The following is a 14,864-nucleotide window of genomic DNA, read 5'->3' on the forward strand; positions in this document are numbered from 1 at the left end:
GGACGGGTAGGGGTTTAGGCAGCACAAACTCAGCTGCCAACCGAGGCCCCTAAATGCATCTAACTTGAGAACCCTTAGGTGCAATGTTTGTGGCACTCTAATGTTACATGAGAAATCTCTTTGTTCCTTTCATTTTGCTTCGTGTGGGTCTCTTATTCGTTTTCTCTTTTCTTGTTCTTTTTTCTTCTTTTTTTCCTTTTTTTTTTGAGATAGGTGGGAGGGAGTACACTAGGCCTCATCTTGGTGCTCTCTTTGGCAGTTACATTTCGAGGGGGCTGAAGGGATTTGCTAAGGAATACATAGCTTTGCATGTAGTCTTTTTGGTTAATTCTTACATTGAGAGGGGCAGTGGACAGGAAAGGATAATTACATTTTGAGAACCAACTGTCACTCATAGCTTCCAAAAGACTCATGCAAAAAAATGGCAAGAGAGTGGCCGTTAACATCATGCGGGTCATTGCATAGCTCTTTGTCCTTTCATTGATATCAAATAGAATGGTGGTAGGTGCTCTTCTTGGGCTACTAGTTTTTGTTTTAGTAGGAGTTGCAAGAGGCAGAGGTAATTACAAGTGGTAAGGAAAGTGGGGTCAAAGCATGATGTAAACTCATCCAAAAGTGAGTGATAGAGAGTCAGACTCTTGTGCCCCAAAGGTCAGGCCTTCTTTAGGAGTGGTGGCATTGACATTGTAGATCACAGGAAAGTCATACTTGCCATGCTTCTTTCAATCAAAATCCACACTGTGGCACCTCAAGTAAGCCATGTTGAGTTATTTGCAATCACATCTAGCTTAGTCTCTTTGTATGGAGCAGTGTGGGCCCATGATGCAGAATCCCATATGCACAGTGGTGGAAAGTGTAGCCTAGTCTATTCCTATAAAGCATTGTACTTTCTCTCTTTTTGAATGCAATGATACAATACTTTTGTCCTTTCAGCAAAGTGTCTATGTCATTGTCAACACACAAGATTGTGTTTAAGAGTCCAAGTCTTAATCTTGGAACCTAATTCACTTGTGTGACATTTGGTATTCATGTCTGTTATCTTTCAACCTCCATAGCCATGCTCTAGATCTGACATTGTAACATGGTATTAGAGCTCAGCTGAGCATGGTCAGCTGAATATGGTCAGCTCCTCACCCTACTTCTCCAGCTCCCAGTCACTTTTGCCAATCTTGGATGAGCTCATGACTTTATCTTCAACTTTCGCCTTCTAGCAACAATAGCCAGCCTGTACTCTGTCTTACGTGGAGCCTTCATATCTCACTCTATAGGCAATATTTCTTAGTGTTTCCTTTTGGGGAGTTGTTCTTCTGTTCAAGCCCCAGGTTTCTGGCACCTCAAAGTGCAACATTGGCCACTATATGCTCTAGCATTGTTGAAAATCAAGATCACTACCATGTTCGCACATGCTCCTGTTTGTACACCTGGCATGTTGCGTGCAGGTTGCGATCTTGTCCAAGATTATAGGGTTTTGGAAGCCCATTAGCTAAGCTTCATTTCCATAAAAAAACTTCAAAAAATGATTGAGTATAAAGCAATAAAGACACATTAAAACATAAAAACAAGGGTGAGTTGAGGCTTAACCTCATGCCTCAACCTTGTCAAACATGGACGAACATTAATCATATTTTTTCTTAATTTCTAAAGCACAAAAACCTTTTTTTTTCATTTTTGCTAATTTTTTCTCTTTATTTACGCATTAAAATAGGTTCTTTTTTTGATCTATGATTATTAACTGATTATGATAGCTAAAATATGTTTTAATCAGAATTTTATCCCATGCGAATCTCTCCCGAAACAACAAAATCTTCATTTTTAACTCTAAAAAGACACTTTTTAGGTTATCATTTAATTATTGTGACTATTTATTATTATTGTTCTATATTTATTTTATGCATAGCCCTCAATCATATTGCAAAAAAGATTCAAACAAAATTTTGTTCCATATGAATTTCATTTAGACCATCAAACATAAAAAAGGAGCAAAATTCCTTTGTAAAAATGAGACATACCGCTTATGCGCATGTTGCGGGTTTTTAAATAATTGATATGGACTACCAATGGACCATCCGGTGATCATTATCTAGTGCTGAACACCTTGAGTCAGCCTCCTCTTGATCTTGGAGCAATCCGATCATTGCCGGATAAGCATCCTTCAGTCCCTCTTCTTCTTGATTTCATACACATGAACAACCTCTTGAGAAGAGAGAGAGGGAGGAGAGAGAAATACTAAATCTTGTTCTATCAATCTAGGTAGCCATTGGAGGAGCAAAGGATGGTGATGGAGATCGAAGGAAGCAAGCATTAGGCCAGTAAGATCAGATCATATGGTTGCATTGAGGTGGTAAATGGCCTATAGGCCCCTCCCCTCAAAAAATCATGTCATCGTGCAGCAGGCACGATTTTCCTTCTTCATGCCATCATAAAAAATGCCTTCCCCCTTCGCGTGAAAATTGGGGGGTGGGAGACCCCAAGGGTCACCCCCTTACCCCTAAGTCTTTTAAGACTTGGCCCTTTTTTTCAGCCTATCTCTCGGGTTTGCGGCATCCCTTTTGCACACTGAAAATTTTTGCACACTCGACTCAAAGTCCTCCATTATCGAGCACCTCGCACGATCCAATCTGATAGTCAAAAAATTTATGAAAAATCCGCAAATGTCAATTGGTGTATTTTAAAGCACTTTCAAAACCCGTCTCTGACTTGCCGCTTAAAATCGAACTAACTGTAGCTGCCGCCTTCGACGGAGTTTACTTTTCCCTTGAATTCTAGATTTTTTGGCAATTTTAAACACTTCTCGGGCTAAAAAATCAGCTCTCATTGGCGACCACAGGATAGGGTAACTCAGCCCGTCAAATCCCACGAAGAAATCTGCACATAAACAGAACCACAAAGAGCATCAAGCTGATACAAAATATACTCAACAAAACACATCACAGCTCTCACCCTACCCCCTGTCCAAGGCATGAAATCCACAAGGAGTAGGCCTAACATACTCTGGTCAGAAAGCCTAAAGGTATTCACTAGCCAACTATTCCAACACAGCCAAGCTAAAAAGGACTATCAAAGAGGTCATCCTAAGTGGTGGTTTGAACAACCTACCGAACTAAGGACAACTCAACCAGGAGGTCCTACTAGGTGAGGACTCCTATAGCCTAATCAAGAAATATTATCATTTAGCACATTCTCCTTTTAGACTTTTATTTTCCATACTCGGGCATGTAAAAAGGAGGGAGCTGAGTATAGTGACCCAAGGAGAACAGGGCATCGGCCTCAGGTCCTATCTCGGTACCCAAGAGCCTGCCAAGCCCTCGCGAGGTGACACTTAAACCTTTTCTAAGGCTCACTTTTTTTTTCATTCCAACCTTCTCCTTTTTTTTTTCCTTTTCAGTTAGTTGCCACCCCTATGAAGACAAGGCATTGGCCCTAGGTCTAACTCATCCCCAAGAATCTACCAGGCCTTCGCAAGGCAATAAACAACTGCTCAAGGATTTTCACTTCTATTGTTTTCTATTTTTAGAGGGGTTAGAACCCCTTTTTACACACCTCTGTATATTTATTATTAGCTAGATTCAGAACTTGCTCTTCTCTTGATATTTAAGTGCAGCCTTCTCTAATTGTCCATAACTAATAGAAAGTCCTAGAACGGCCGCCTAGCAGGTTAGCAGAACATGGTCATTAGAACTGTCTTCTAAAACAGGTCTTTCAGTGCCTGACAATGCCTTTGTAGGAGGCAATGAATACTCAAACCTCCCCCAGACATACCTAACCTTAACCTAGGACTGCATGCCTTGATTGCCAGTCCCCAACAAACAAAAAGAAAGTACCCCTTACATACACATGTATCATTAATTGCTTAAGGGAAAAAGGAAAAGGCTCAGAAAGGGGGATGAAAGCACTTGGAATGGCCACAAGAAGCTCTTCCGCGGCAAAGGCTCCCTCCAGTCTCTTCGTCAACCTGTATGATGCAATCACTAAAATAGAAATCCTATTATACGTACCTGCACCAAATAGACATATGGCCCTCAGCCTAAAGAAATAACACATTTTATTGCAAACTAACTGGCCCTCTTAGCCTAAAGAAATAGATCAAGTCATTACAAAACTAATTGGCCCTCTTGGCCTGATGAAATCAAACATTAAAACCTTAAAGCAACCGGCCTTCTTGGCCTAAAGAAATCAAGCAAACTAGCTCATAAATATCCCTCCTTGGAAGAAGGCAGGTATGCAAAAATATGCTCCATTCCAAGGGGAAAAATAGGGCTCTCGGCCCTTAACTAAATGCATCAAATTGTGACCTATCACTCTTACATATATAGCAAGAGGGGTACGCATAACAAATCGTTTGATCAACTTATAGGTCCAAGATAATAGTGGTAAATGGGTCTCGGCCACTCTTCGCATTACTTATATCAACCATTGCCTGCTATATAACGCGTGGTCTGATAAAATTTCCCACAAGCGACCAAGTCGTATCTCATTATCAATAGCAACATCCAAACTAGGACCACTGTTGAAGAAGAGGTCATCTTCATAAGAAAAATTGGCTAAGGAATCCGCAAACTGATTCCAAGAACGTGGAATCAGCTGAAGAGATACGTTCTCAAATTCATCAAGTTGGGTTATAGCAGTTCGATGATACATGCAAAGGATAGGATTTCAGACCGTGTATGTCCCATTTAGTTGATTTAAGATGAGCTGAGAATCCCCTTTTACTAACAATCGCCAAATACCACATTTCTTGGCAATATTCAATCCCATAATCAAGGCTTTATACTCCACCATGTTGTTAGTGAATCCTACCCCGAGATAAACAGCTGATTTCATTGTAACGCTACATTGAGGATCTCGGATAACTACTCCAACAGTCCTTTTTTTATTAGGGCCCCTAGATGCTCCATCAAAGTATATTGTGTACGTCCACAATGTGTTTACACAGCCAGCCATTAAGAACTCCCCTATTCATAATTATGATAGTCAAAATTCAACATACTTAGAGGATGAGCAGACGGCTCTATCCCACCTTCTTCATTAAAGTCAATAGGGATGCTTGTCAAAATTTGTAAGCAGTGATGGCAGAAAAATTTGATCTCCCACACAAATGTACCATCTTCATGCTCAACCACTTTGTACCCTTTGCTCCACTAGATAAGCTTCCTCTGATGATATCTTTGCTCTAGATATGGGTGCTCCAAATTAGGAATTAACCACCCCATCAACCGATTTAAGCTCTCTTGCAGGTCTCAGATTAGCCCCAACATGAACCTGCAGTGCATTTAATACGTTTTATTTTTAAATTCCACTCCCTGTAGATCAGCTAGTAAAGTAGTGGACTTATTTTTACCTGTCCTAACTACCTTGTAAGGGCCGTCTTATCTAGGTTTCAACTTCCTTGGAAATAGCTCCCTACATGTATCATAATACATAACTAACTGCCATTTTTAAAATTTATATTTCTTTGCTTTTAGATCATGCAGCTACTTCACCTGACGTTTAGCTACCTCTTGGTGCAACAAACTCTGTAATCTAAGCTCATTCAAGTGAGCTATGGCCGTAAAATGCTTGAATAGGGCATCTTTGTTACCCAAAGAATGATTGATTGTGAATTGTATGGTCGGTAACTCGATTTCTAAGGGCAGGACACACTCCTCCCCATAAACTAATTTGAATGGGGTGTGGCCAATGGCTTGTTTAAACGTCGTGTTATACACCCACACCGCCACATATAATTTTGTATCCCAGTCACGTTTCTTTTCAGACACTATTTTTGACAAGATACCCACAAGTTGCTTATTGGTGCTTTCAACTTGCCCATTTGCCTGCGGGTTATAAGAAGTTGTCTTGTTGTGCTTAATTTTCCATGCTTCAATTAAACTTTTAATCGATTTGTTTAAAAAGTGAGTTCCATGGTCCGATATTATTTCCTTTGGCGGACCGAAAGGAAATTGGCAGTCTCTTTTGCATCGTCCTATCTCGTTGTTCGTGCTTCTAACCACTTTGTAAAGTAATCAGTGGCTACTATAATGTATCTCTTCTGAGTAGTAGATGATGGGGTAATAGGACCCACAAAGTCGATGCCCCACTTCTCAAATGGAAGGATAGCCATAATAGGTGTAAGTGGTCACGTCCTATTCTCTCTAGTATCATGTCTTTGACATGTATCGCATCTCTTAACATACTCAAATAAATCCTGGAAAAATAGACGGCCACCAATATCTATCTCTTAAGGCCTTATGTACCATCAACCGCCCAGCAAAGTGCCCTCCACAAGCAGAGTCATGGCACTCCTCCAAGATAAATGGAACCTCGTCAGACATCACACATCAATGATAGATATCATCAACCCCCTGCCGATATAGGGTTCCTACAATTAATGCAAATTTTAAAGCTTGTTGTTTAATTTTTCTCTTTTCGAATTTTGATAAAGTAGCTCTAGTCTCTCCTGTAGATAGATAGTGTGTTATAGCAGCATACCAGGAGGGAATAGACACCGTATCAATCTTAAATAGTGCTTCCATGTCACTTCCTTCAACCAAGACCTCTTTTGGCTCTCCAAAATACACAAGACATTCTACAATTCCCTATAGCTTTAGTGGCTTGCTCTTAATCTCATAATCAAATCCCTACAAAGTGATTAACCACTTTGCCAAACGTTCAAGCGATTGTAGCTTTTTTAGCAACAATCGAAGCCCTTCTGCCTTTGTATAAAAAACCACCTTCTCATAAAGAATGTAGTCCCTGAACTTTTTGGTCGCAAATAACATCGCAAGACATAACTTCTCCATATAGGTGTAGTTAATTTTCAATATGCCTAACTTCCGACTAGCAAAGTCTATCAGATGGTACCATTTTTCCTCCCATTGGGCCAAATAACAACTTATACTATACATGGTGGCTGCTGAAAATATACAAAACATTTCGCCCCTTTTAGGTGCTTTTAAAATAGGTGCTTTGGCAAGCTCATGCTTCACATAGTCAAAAGATACTTTGTAAGCATCACTCCATGCAAATAGACAATTAAAGGACAATAAGTTTGTCAGTGGCAATGTTCTTTTTGCCAGGGCATTGATAAACCTTTGATAATACCCTACTAATGACAGAAATCTATGTACCTCCTTTGGAGTACACGACGGACTCATGGAGACTATGACCTTGATCTTTTCAGGGTCAGTCATAATCCCTATTGAACTGACCACGTGGCCTAACAATAGCCCATAAGACACCTCAAAGATGCACTTTCATGGGTTAAGAGCTATGCAAAATTTTTTGTAGCGCTCAAAACACTTCTGCAAAATGATCAACTGTCTTTTTCTTATGGTGGCTACCCCCAGATCATTAATGAATACTTTCAACTTCTCTGGGGAGATGTCACCAAAGGTCTTGTCAGCTGTTCTTTGCCACGAACTAGGTGCATTACATAAACAAAATGCCATCACATGGTATGCAAAGATACCAAAGATGGTAATAAATATCGTTTTTAGGTTGTCTTTCTCAGCAATCACCATTTGGTTATACCCTGCATAGCAATCCATGAATGAATATATTTCCCTACCTGCTAATTGATCCAAAATTTGGTCAATAAATGGCAACGGGTATTAATCTTTAACAGTCTGCTTATTCACCTCTCTAAAGTCTACACAAAGCCGGATTTGATTATTCTTCTTCTTTTTTATCACAACTGGTGAACACCATTCCGTATGTTGAACAGGGAAGATCAAACCCACGTTTCACAACTTCTCTAGCTCCTCAAAAAATCTGTCCCTTAGTTCAAAAGGCATGTGCCTTACTTTCTGACGTACGGGATGACTTCCTTCCTTTAGAGGAATGGTATGCACAACCAGGCTGGGAGGAATGCCTCTAAGTTCATCATAGCTCCTAAGCAAATATGTCACGGAACTCTTGAATTAAGAACACATAGTCCTCTCTTTCTTCCGAACTAGGCATGGATCCTAATTTGATTGGCCGTGAATCGTTTGGTGTACCAAGGTCCAGCTAAATAACATCCGCATCTCTTACTCGATCTTGAGGCTCTATCAGCTCATTCAAAGTTATCTGATAAATGTCCTATGTATTGGAACCTTCTTTAGATCCATCGCTTGATGACGTCTCACTACCAGATAGATCATCGATATTGTTTTTAGTTCAATAGGGGATAAAGGAGCTCTCTCACTCTGAGGAGACTAAGAATAAGCATCCACTATTACATGATTGGCACCTCTACCTAGAATCACTCGACCAGCGGGTATATCAACTTGACAGTCTATTCGTAAAATCCATGGCTTGCCTAGCAAAACTCGATAGCTAGGACATCCTACAAATCTTATCACCCTAACGTCTAGATAGCATTCCGTGCTTGTAATTGTAACGTGGACTTTAGTGATGCAACCTTCTGGTTGCCTTAGACCGTCATCAGCCATCCTAAGAAGTGTAGAGCTCTTTTTTTGGATTTCTAGACCTAGCCTTTCCATCAAGTCTGAACTCATGATATTGATGGAGGATCTAGTGTCGATGATAGCATGCTCCACTAATATTCCATCCACATATGTTGGAACCCTGGGACAATGCTTTTCACCATGATGGAACCAATCTTTTCCTACTCGTGATGTGCCCAAATGCTCTACAATATACCCAATACGTAGGATTTTCTTAAATTCCTTGCGTACTCCTAGAGATTGTTTAATCAATTGTAGGAGATTCACGTCTGATTTAACTTTGTAGAGAAAACTTGCTAAATCAATGTCATGGTAGTTAGCCAAAGTTCTCTTCTCTTGCCAAACCATTCTCTCCTTTGGTCTTTGGACCAGGTTTGGTGCCTCTTTTTCAACTTTTTCCTTCTTTCTTAGCAATCCTTTATCCTTCTCAAGATCAAATTTACTATCAACAAGCTTGAGAGGTCCACCTTCCATATCAAGAGTCAGGACTTGCTTTCCCCTAGCATCTTGCTTAGGGTTTCCCTCGACAGGTTTTACATTTTCTATGTCACCTTCTCTGCACGGGGAATTCACTAGTAGTAATAAGGAGACGTCACCTACGTGCAAGAAATAAATGAAAATACCCCTTATCTACCCCCTATTTATGGGACATTACCTTATAAAATGTACCTTCCTTCCCTTAAATAACCCCCCTCTCTTACAGTCATGTGGTACTATACAGTAAATCCTAGTGGACCCCCCGGGCCTCTCTAGTCTTTTGACCTCTTGTTATGGCTCGTAGATTAGAAGTTTTAGCGTCATTGACACATACGGCCTCAATAAGACTGACTCCACTGCCATAAGGCAACTCCTCTACAATAGGTTTTCCTCGTTGCAGTATTTGTCTTGGTCCCTCATCTTGTTGAAGATTATTCCCTTGTGTGTGATGATTGACTAGACCTGGTTGTTTACTTCCTTGTTGGAGAGAATTGATATTACTCCAATAGGTAGCAGCTAAGTAGCCAGAATTTCCACAAATATTGCATTTGACATTCGGACCATTCCCGGGGAAATGTTGGCCACCACACCACTTATAGATGAATCTTGAGGGGGCACCCTCTTCAGGGCGTTGACTCCCTATCAAATTTTGCTGCTTCCTAAGGAAATTGACATCCACAACTATTTGTCTATACTATTCGCTAATCATGTCAGTGTAGTGTTTCATCATATCCTTGACTTCACCAAGGACATTTAAGGCACTTGACTCATAGCCGCGATTGTCTGTCTATCGTCCCATCGGTCTAAACACTTGATTAGGAATCGGTCTCGCTGACTTACTGGGACAACATTCGGGTTTGTTGTTTGGCCTCCACCATTTAGTGGGACCATCTGACTAGCCATAGGCATAGTCGTAGTGGGAGAAGCTAGTAACATAGGTAAATTTGGCATGATACTCCCTCTTCCATTCGCATTTGACATGGGGTCCCCTTGACTCCCATTGGTCAGCGCCAAATTATTGCCATTCCAATTTACCCTTGCTGCATAAAGCCGCTTGCAAGCGTGACTCTACTCCTTCTACTTGGGTAATAGCAGTGTCAATGTCGGCCAAAGAAACACTACTAAGTTGCATTTGGATGTTGAAATCTAATCCATGTAAGAAATATTGCAACTGCATACTCGGTGGAATAGGAATATAAGTGTCAAGTTTGCGAAGAACTTGCTTTAGTTTCTTGGGCCTAGGCATGGACATTCTCATTTGGCTCCTGGCATGTTACATTCAAGACACGCAACCAATACTATCCACCCCTCTCAGGGGCAAACTCTCTATGGAAGACCGTGAAGAACTAGACAATGCTAGTTATGGTTTTGGCCTCTAGACTGTGATACCATACTACTGCCCTTCCTTTTATGGTCATATTGAAGAACATCATTAAGTGTCCTTCGTCTTGGATTCAATAATTGAATATGAGTTTTTGAAACTCATTAATATGGAATTCTCCATCTTCTTCTACTAACCCATGGAAGATGGGCAAAGGTGCTCCTAATGCCGGTAAATTTGGTGTCCCTGCTGGAATTGCAATGGGTTGTGCTGTAGCTACAACCGAATTGACAATGGGAGTTTGTGTAGGTAAAACTACACCACCACTTGAAGTGGGTTGATTGACTGGAAGAGGGGAAGTATTAAGACTTCTCTTGCACTCAAAGGACTACTTGTGACACTTGGGTGATTAAAACCACTACCGCTTATGTGTATCGGGCTGCTCCTTTGAGGAGAATAACACTTAGAATCTCAGCCTACTGTCTAGCCCTCTCAATACGTTCCTCTTTTTGTATTTCGTCTTAACAGTTCTTGTCAGAGGACATAAACTAACTATTTGGTCCCTAGAAACCCTAGATTCGGAACCACCACTTTTTGGTGGCTCCCGGCAAATACGCCACCTGTCGGGACCCAAAATGGGCCCGACACTAGCTCTCTAGCACTAGCCAAACCTCTGAGACACACAAGACACCCCACACGGCCTCGCAGCCAGGAGCGTCTAAGGCTCACACTACACTAAACTCTAATATCGATTTTGTGTTTGTAATAGGACACAGTCCAACATTTAGCTTCCCTTCTCCTCATAGGGAGATCCTATAACACATAGGTATAATACCTCATAGCACAAATATAGGGAAGCACCTCTAGATTGACTACTGCGGCTCCACTACAACTCTCCTACATCAAGGGATTTGGGCCCAAGATGCGCGGCCTAACATATGAAACACAACACACAAACTGCACTCTTTTCTTATTTTGTACGATCTAAGAATATATAGATCCTCACCAAACAATCCCAAGGAAACTGTACAACTAATCTATAGCTTAGGCTCCTTTTCACTCCACGTATAAGTCATGTCCTAGGAAGACAATTGCTATGCAGTCCAAGAGATTATACCATATCGCATACGTCATGCATAGTGCATATGATCCTAATGCATAAACGATATTTATCAAATCAACATTTTGTGATGTGCAAAAACAACCCTTTCATGATCTTCACTAAACGTATGCTTTGATATATGGAGACTAGTACCAATTTCTCGTGCTACTAGCTTCTTAAATTAAAATATCACAATTCTAAATGAAATGCACAGTTAAATATTTCAAATACACTACAAGGATTTGAGCTTATAGCGACGGCGGGTAGTGGTATCACTATTTGCGACGCAAATACCGATGCAAATAGTGACGGTCGACAGGGAAAAAAAACGGACCGAAACCGAGCGCGGCTTTATTTCGTGTTTTCGCATTTTGTGTTTTGAGAGTGAGAGCGAGGGAGAGAGCGACCGTCATGAGAGAAGGAGAGGAAGAAGACTTACCACTGCCGTTGTCGCCGCCGTTGTTCGCGAAGGAGAGGAGGAGCCTTCATCGCAAAGAGGAGCCGCCCCACACTCGCCATATCTCATCGGTGAGTCTCTCTCTCTCCTTCTTTTGCTTGTTTAAGGTTTAAATCACTTTCTCTTTTGCTTGTTTAGGAGAGGAAATGAGAGAGAAAGAGAGGGAGAGGGACAGAAAGGGAGAGAAAGAGAAAGAGATGGAGAGGGAGAGGAAGGGGGAGGAAATGAGAGAGGGAGAGAAAGAGAAAGAGAGGGAGAGGGAGAGGGAGAGGGAGAGGAAGGGAGAGTGCATTCTCTCTCTCCCTCTCCCTTTTGCTTGTTTAAGGTTTAAATCACTTTCTCTTTTGCTTGTTTAGGAGAGGAAATAAGAGAGAAAGAGAGGGAGAGGGAGAGAGAGGGAGAGGGAGGGAGAGTGCATTCTCTCTCTCCCTCTCCCTTTTTCTTGTTTAAGGTTTAAATCACTTTCTCTTTTGCTTGTTTAGGAGAGGAAATGAGAGAGAAAGAGAGAAAGAGAGGGAGAGGGAGAGGGAGAGGGAGGGAGAGTGGAGAGAGGGAGAGAAAGAGAAAGAGAGGGAGAGGGAGAGGGAGAGGGAGGAAGAGTGCATTCTCTCTCTCCCTCTCCCTTTTGCTTTTGGAGAGTGTTAGGATATATTGTGAGAGGGAGAGAAAATGCGAGAGAAAGAGAGGGAAAGGGAGAGGGAGGGAGAGAAAGAGAGAGAGAGAAAGAGAAAGAGAAAGAGAAAGAGAAAGAGAAAGAGAAAGAGAGGGAGAGGGAGAGGGAGGGGGAGGAAATGAGAGAGGGAGAGAAAGAGAAAAAGAGGGAGAGGGAGAGAGAGGGAGAGTGCATTTTCTCTCTCCCTCTCCCTTTTGCTTTTGGAGAGTGTTAGGATATACTGTGAGAGGTAGAGGAAATGAGAGAGAAAGAGAGGGAGAGGGAGAGAGAGGGAGAGAAAGAGAAAGAGATGTATACTCAAATGGATAGCTTTATGGAGATGTATGTCTACTCAAATGGATAGCTTTTGTCTACTCAAGATGTAGTCCACCTGTGTGTGTATATATTAGAACGATAACATATCCATGATTATGGTAATGGTATGCACTTTGCTTTTTTTATGGGTACCATTACATCGACTCCTTAAGAGGGCTAAAAATTAGTCATAAACTTTATAAAGTCTAATTAGGAGATTTAAGATGCACGATAATAGACTTATCGATAATGGTATGCAATGTGCTTTGTCATGGGCCACGTACATTGGTGACTCTTTAAGATGGCTTAAAATTGGTCATATCCTTCATAATGTCCAAGTAGGGGATCTAATTGTGATATGCATAATTCATTGTTTTTGTATTAACTTTATAGGCATAACAAATTAGTAATCATGCCAACTAGTCAACGGAAGGACTAAAAGAAAATGATACCCTAGCTAATGGTCATTATGGTACTTCATCAAAATAAACCCAAAAGTATTGCTATAGAAGAAGAATCCCTTAAATTGAGCATAGGATATTTTCTTCAAATGTTATGACTATGAGTAGAATTGATTGAAACAAATTTTATTACTATAGTTGATAAATTTCATAGATGGCATTAATTTTTATACATGGACCTAGGACAAAAAAACCACATTACTAAGATGCTTTTTGTTGAGACTGATTTATTATTAGACTAAGAGATCCTCAATGATGCTCATAAATGGATTACTTATACTCAAAGCCCTCTAGTGCAGTTGTATAAGTAATCCTAGTAGAGCCCCTCTAAGATACTCAAAGTACATAGCCTAGAGACTGTAGCTAGGTATATAAGGTATAATGGTTGCACAAGAAGACACCTCAATAATTGACTGATCACCACTAAATCCCAAAGAAGAATTGTGTTCCATCCCCTTCAACTCTATATTCACCTCGTGAAGAACTTCATTAATCATAGCATCCTTGTCACCAATATTTTTGTTGCAATGATGAAGTAACATATTCATCACTTCCCCTTTTAGCATCTAAGGCATTATCCAATCTTTTAGTCAAGTCCAAACATTTAGTCTTCGACTCATAAACCTTATGAACCAATGCCTTTTTTTTTTACAATAATGAATAATTATCTATCGGGACAAACAAATCCTTGAGCATGGTATATGGCCAAGATATAACATCAATAAATCTCTCAACTATTATGTCCAATGCATTCTTTACATCAATCGGTAAAGCATTTCTTATATCTTGAAGTTTAGATTTCAACACCATGGATGCATCAATATCAACCTCAATGTTTTACAAAATTTGCTTCTCAATCTCTTGCAGAGGCTAAAACCTCTCAAGCAAGAGCTTATGGTCAACTTGCAACTTGACATACATCTCCATAAAGCTATCCATTTGAGCCTCGTTTGTTGTAATGTAGATAATATGGAAAATGAAGAATGTCTTATTGTTCAAGATCGCGAGGCGTATCTTAATCAGCGTGTCCCATGTTCTTGCTCTCAATGAAAGTTGGCAATTAGACGAAAATGCCGATTGTCTATAGAATACGTACGACGATTTGGCGAGTTTCAATCTGAGGTCATTGATCAGGCGATTGCGGATTTTCAACAAACGTTAATTTGAAGTTAATATCAATCATGCATTGTACTCGCAAGCTAATTGAAAACCATATACAATAAGATTGGGTCTTGTTGGCAAATTTTCTATCCAGGGAGGTGATGTCTCGTCCCAAGGGGGAGTGCACCCTTTGCGACCAATTAGAAGAGTTCGTGGGCGTGTGATGGATGGAGTGCAGGAGCCAATCCACCACTCGCAAGGCCAATCTATACCATCAATGCCAGAGGAGACAGACAACCTTCCAGACCTATCTACAATCTTGGAGCCTGAGATGGAGGCAATGATCGATGCATTGATTCCCATGGATGTCGAGACATCTGATCTGCTAAAGAGAAAGCATCCATACCATTATATGATGGGTGTCGAGTATCTCGGTTGAAGACATTGCTTGCACTCTTAAGTGTGCAAGAAAAATACGGGTGGAGCGATACGAGTGTGACCGAGTTATTCAGGTACCTTGCACATAAGCTTCATTGATTTTTTTTTTGACAC

The sequence above is a fragment of the Lygodium microphyllum genome, chromosome 30, assembly GCF_053477565.2.
Source record: "Lygodium microphyllum isolate KBCC chromosome 30, Lygodium_microphyllum_v1.1.10, whole genome shotgun sequence".
In the NCBI taxonomy this organism is placed as follows: Eukaryota; Viridiplantae; Streptophyta; class Polypodiopsida; order Schizaeales; family Lygodiaceae; genus Lygodium; species Lygodium microphyllum.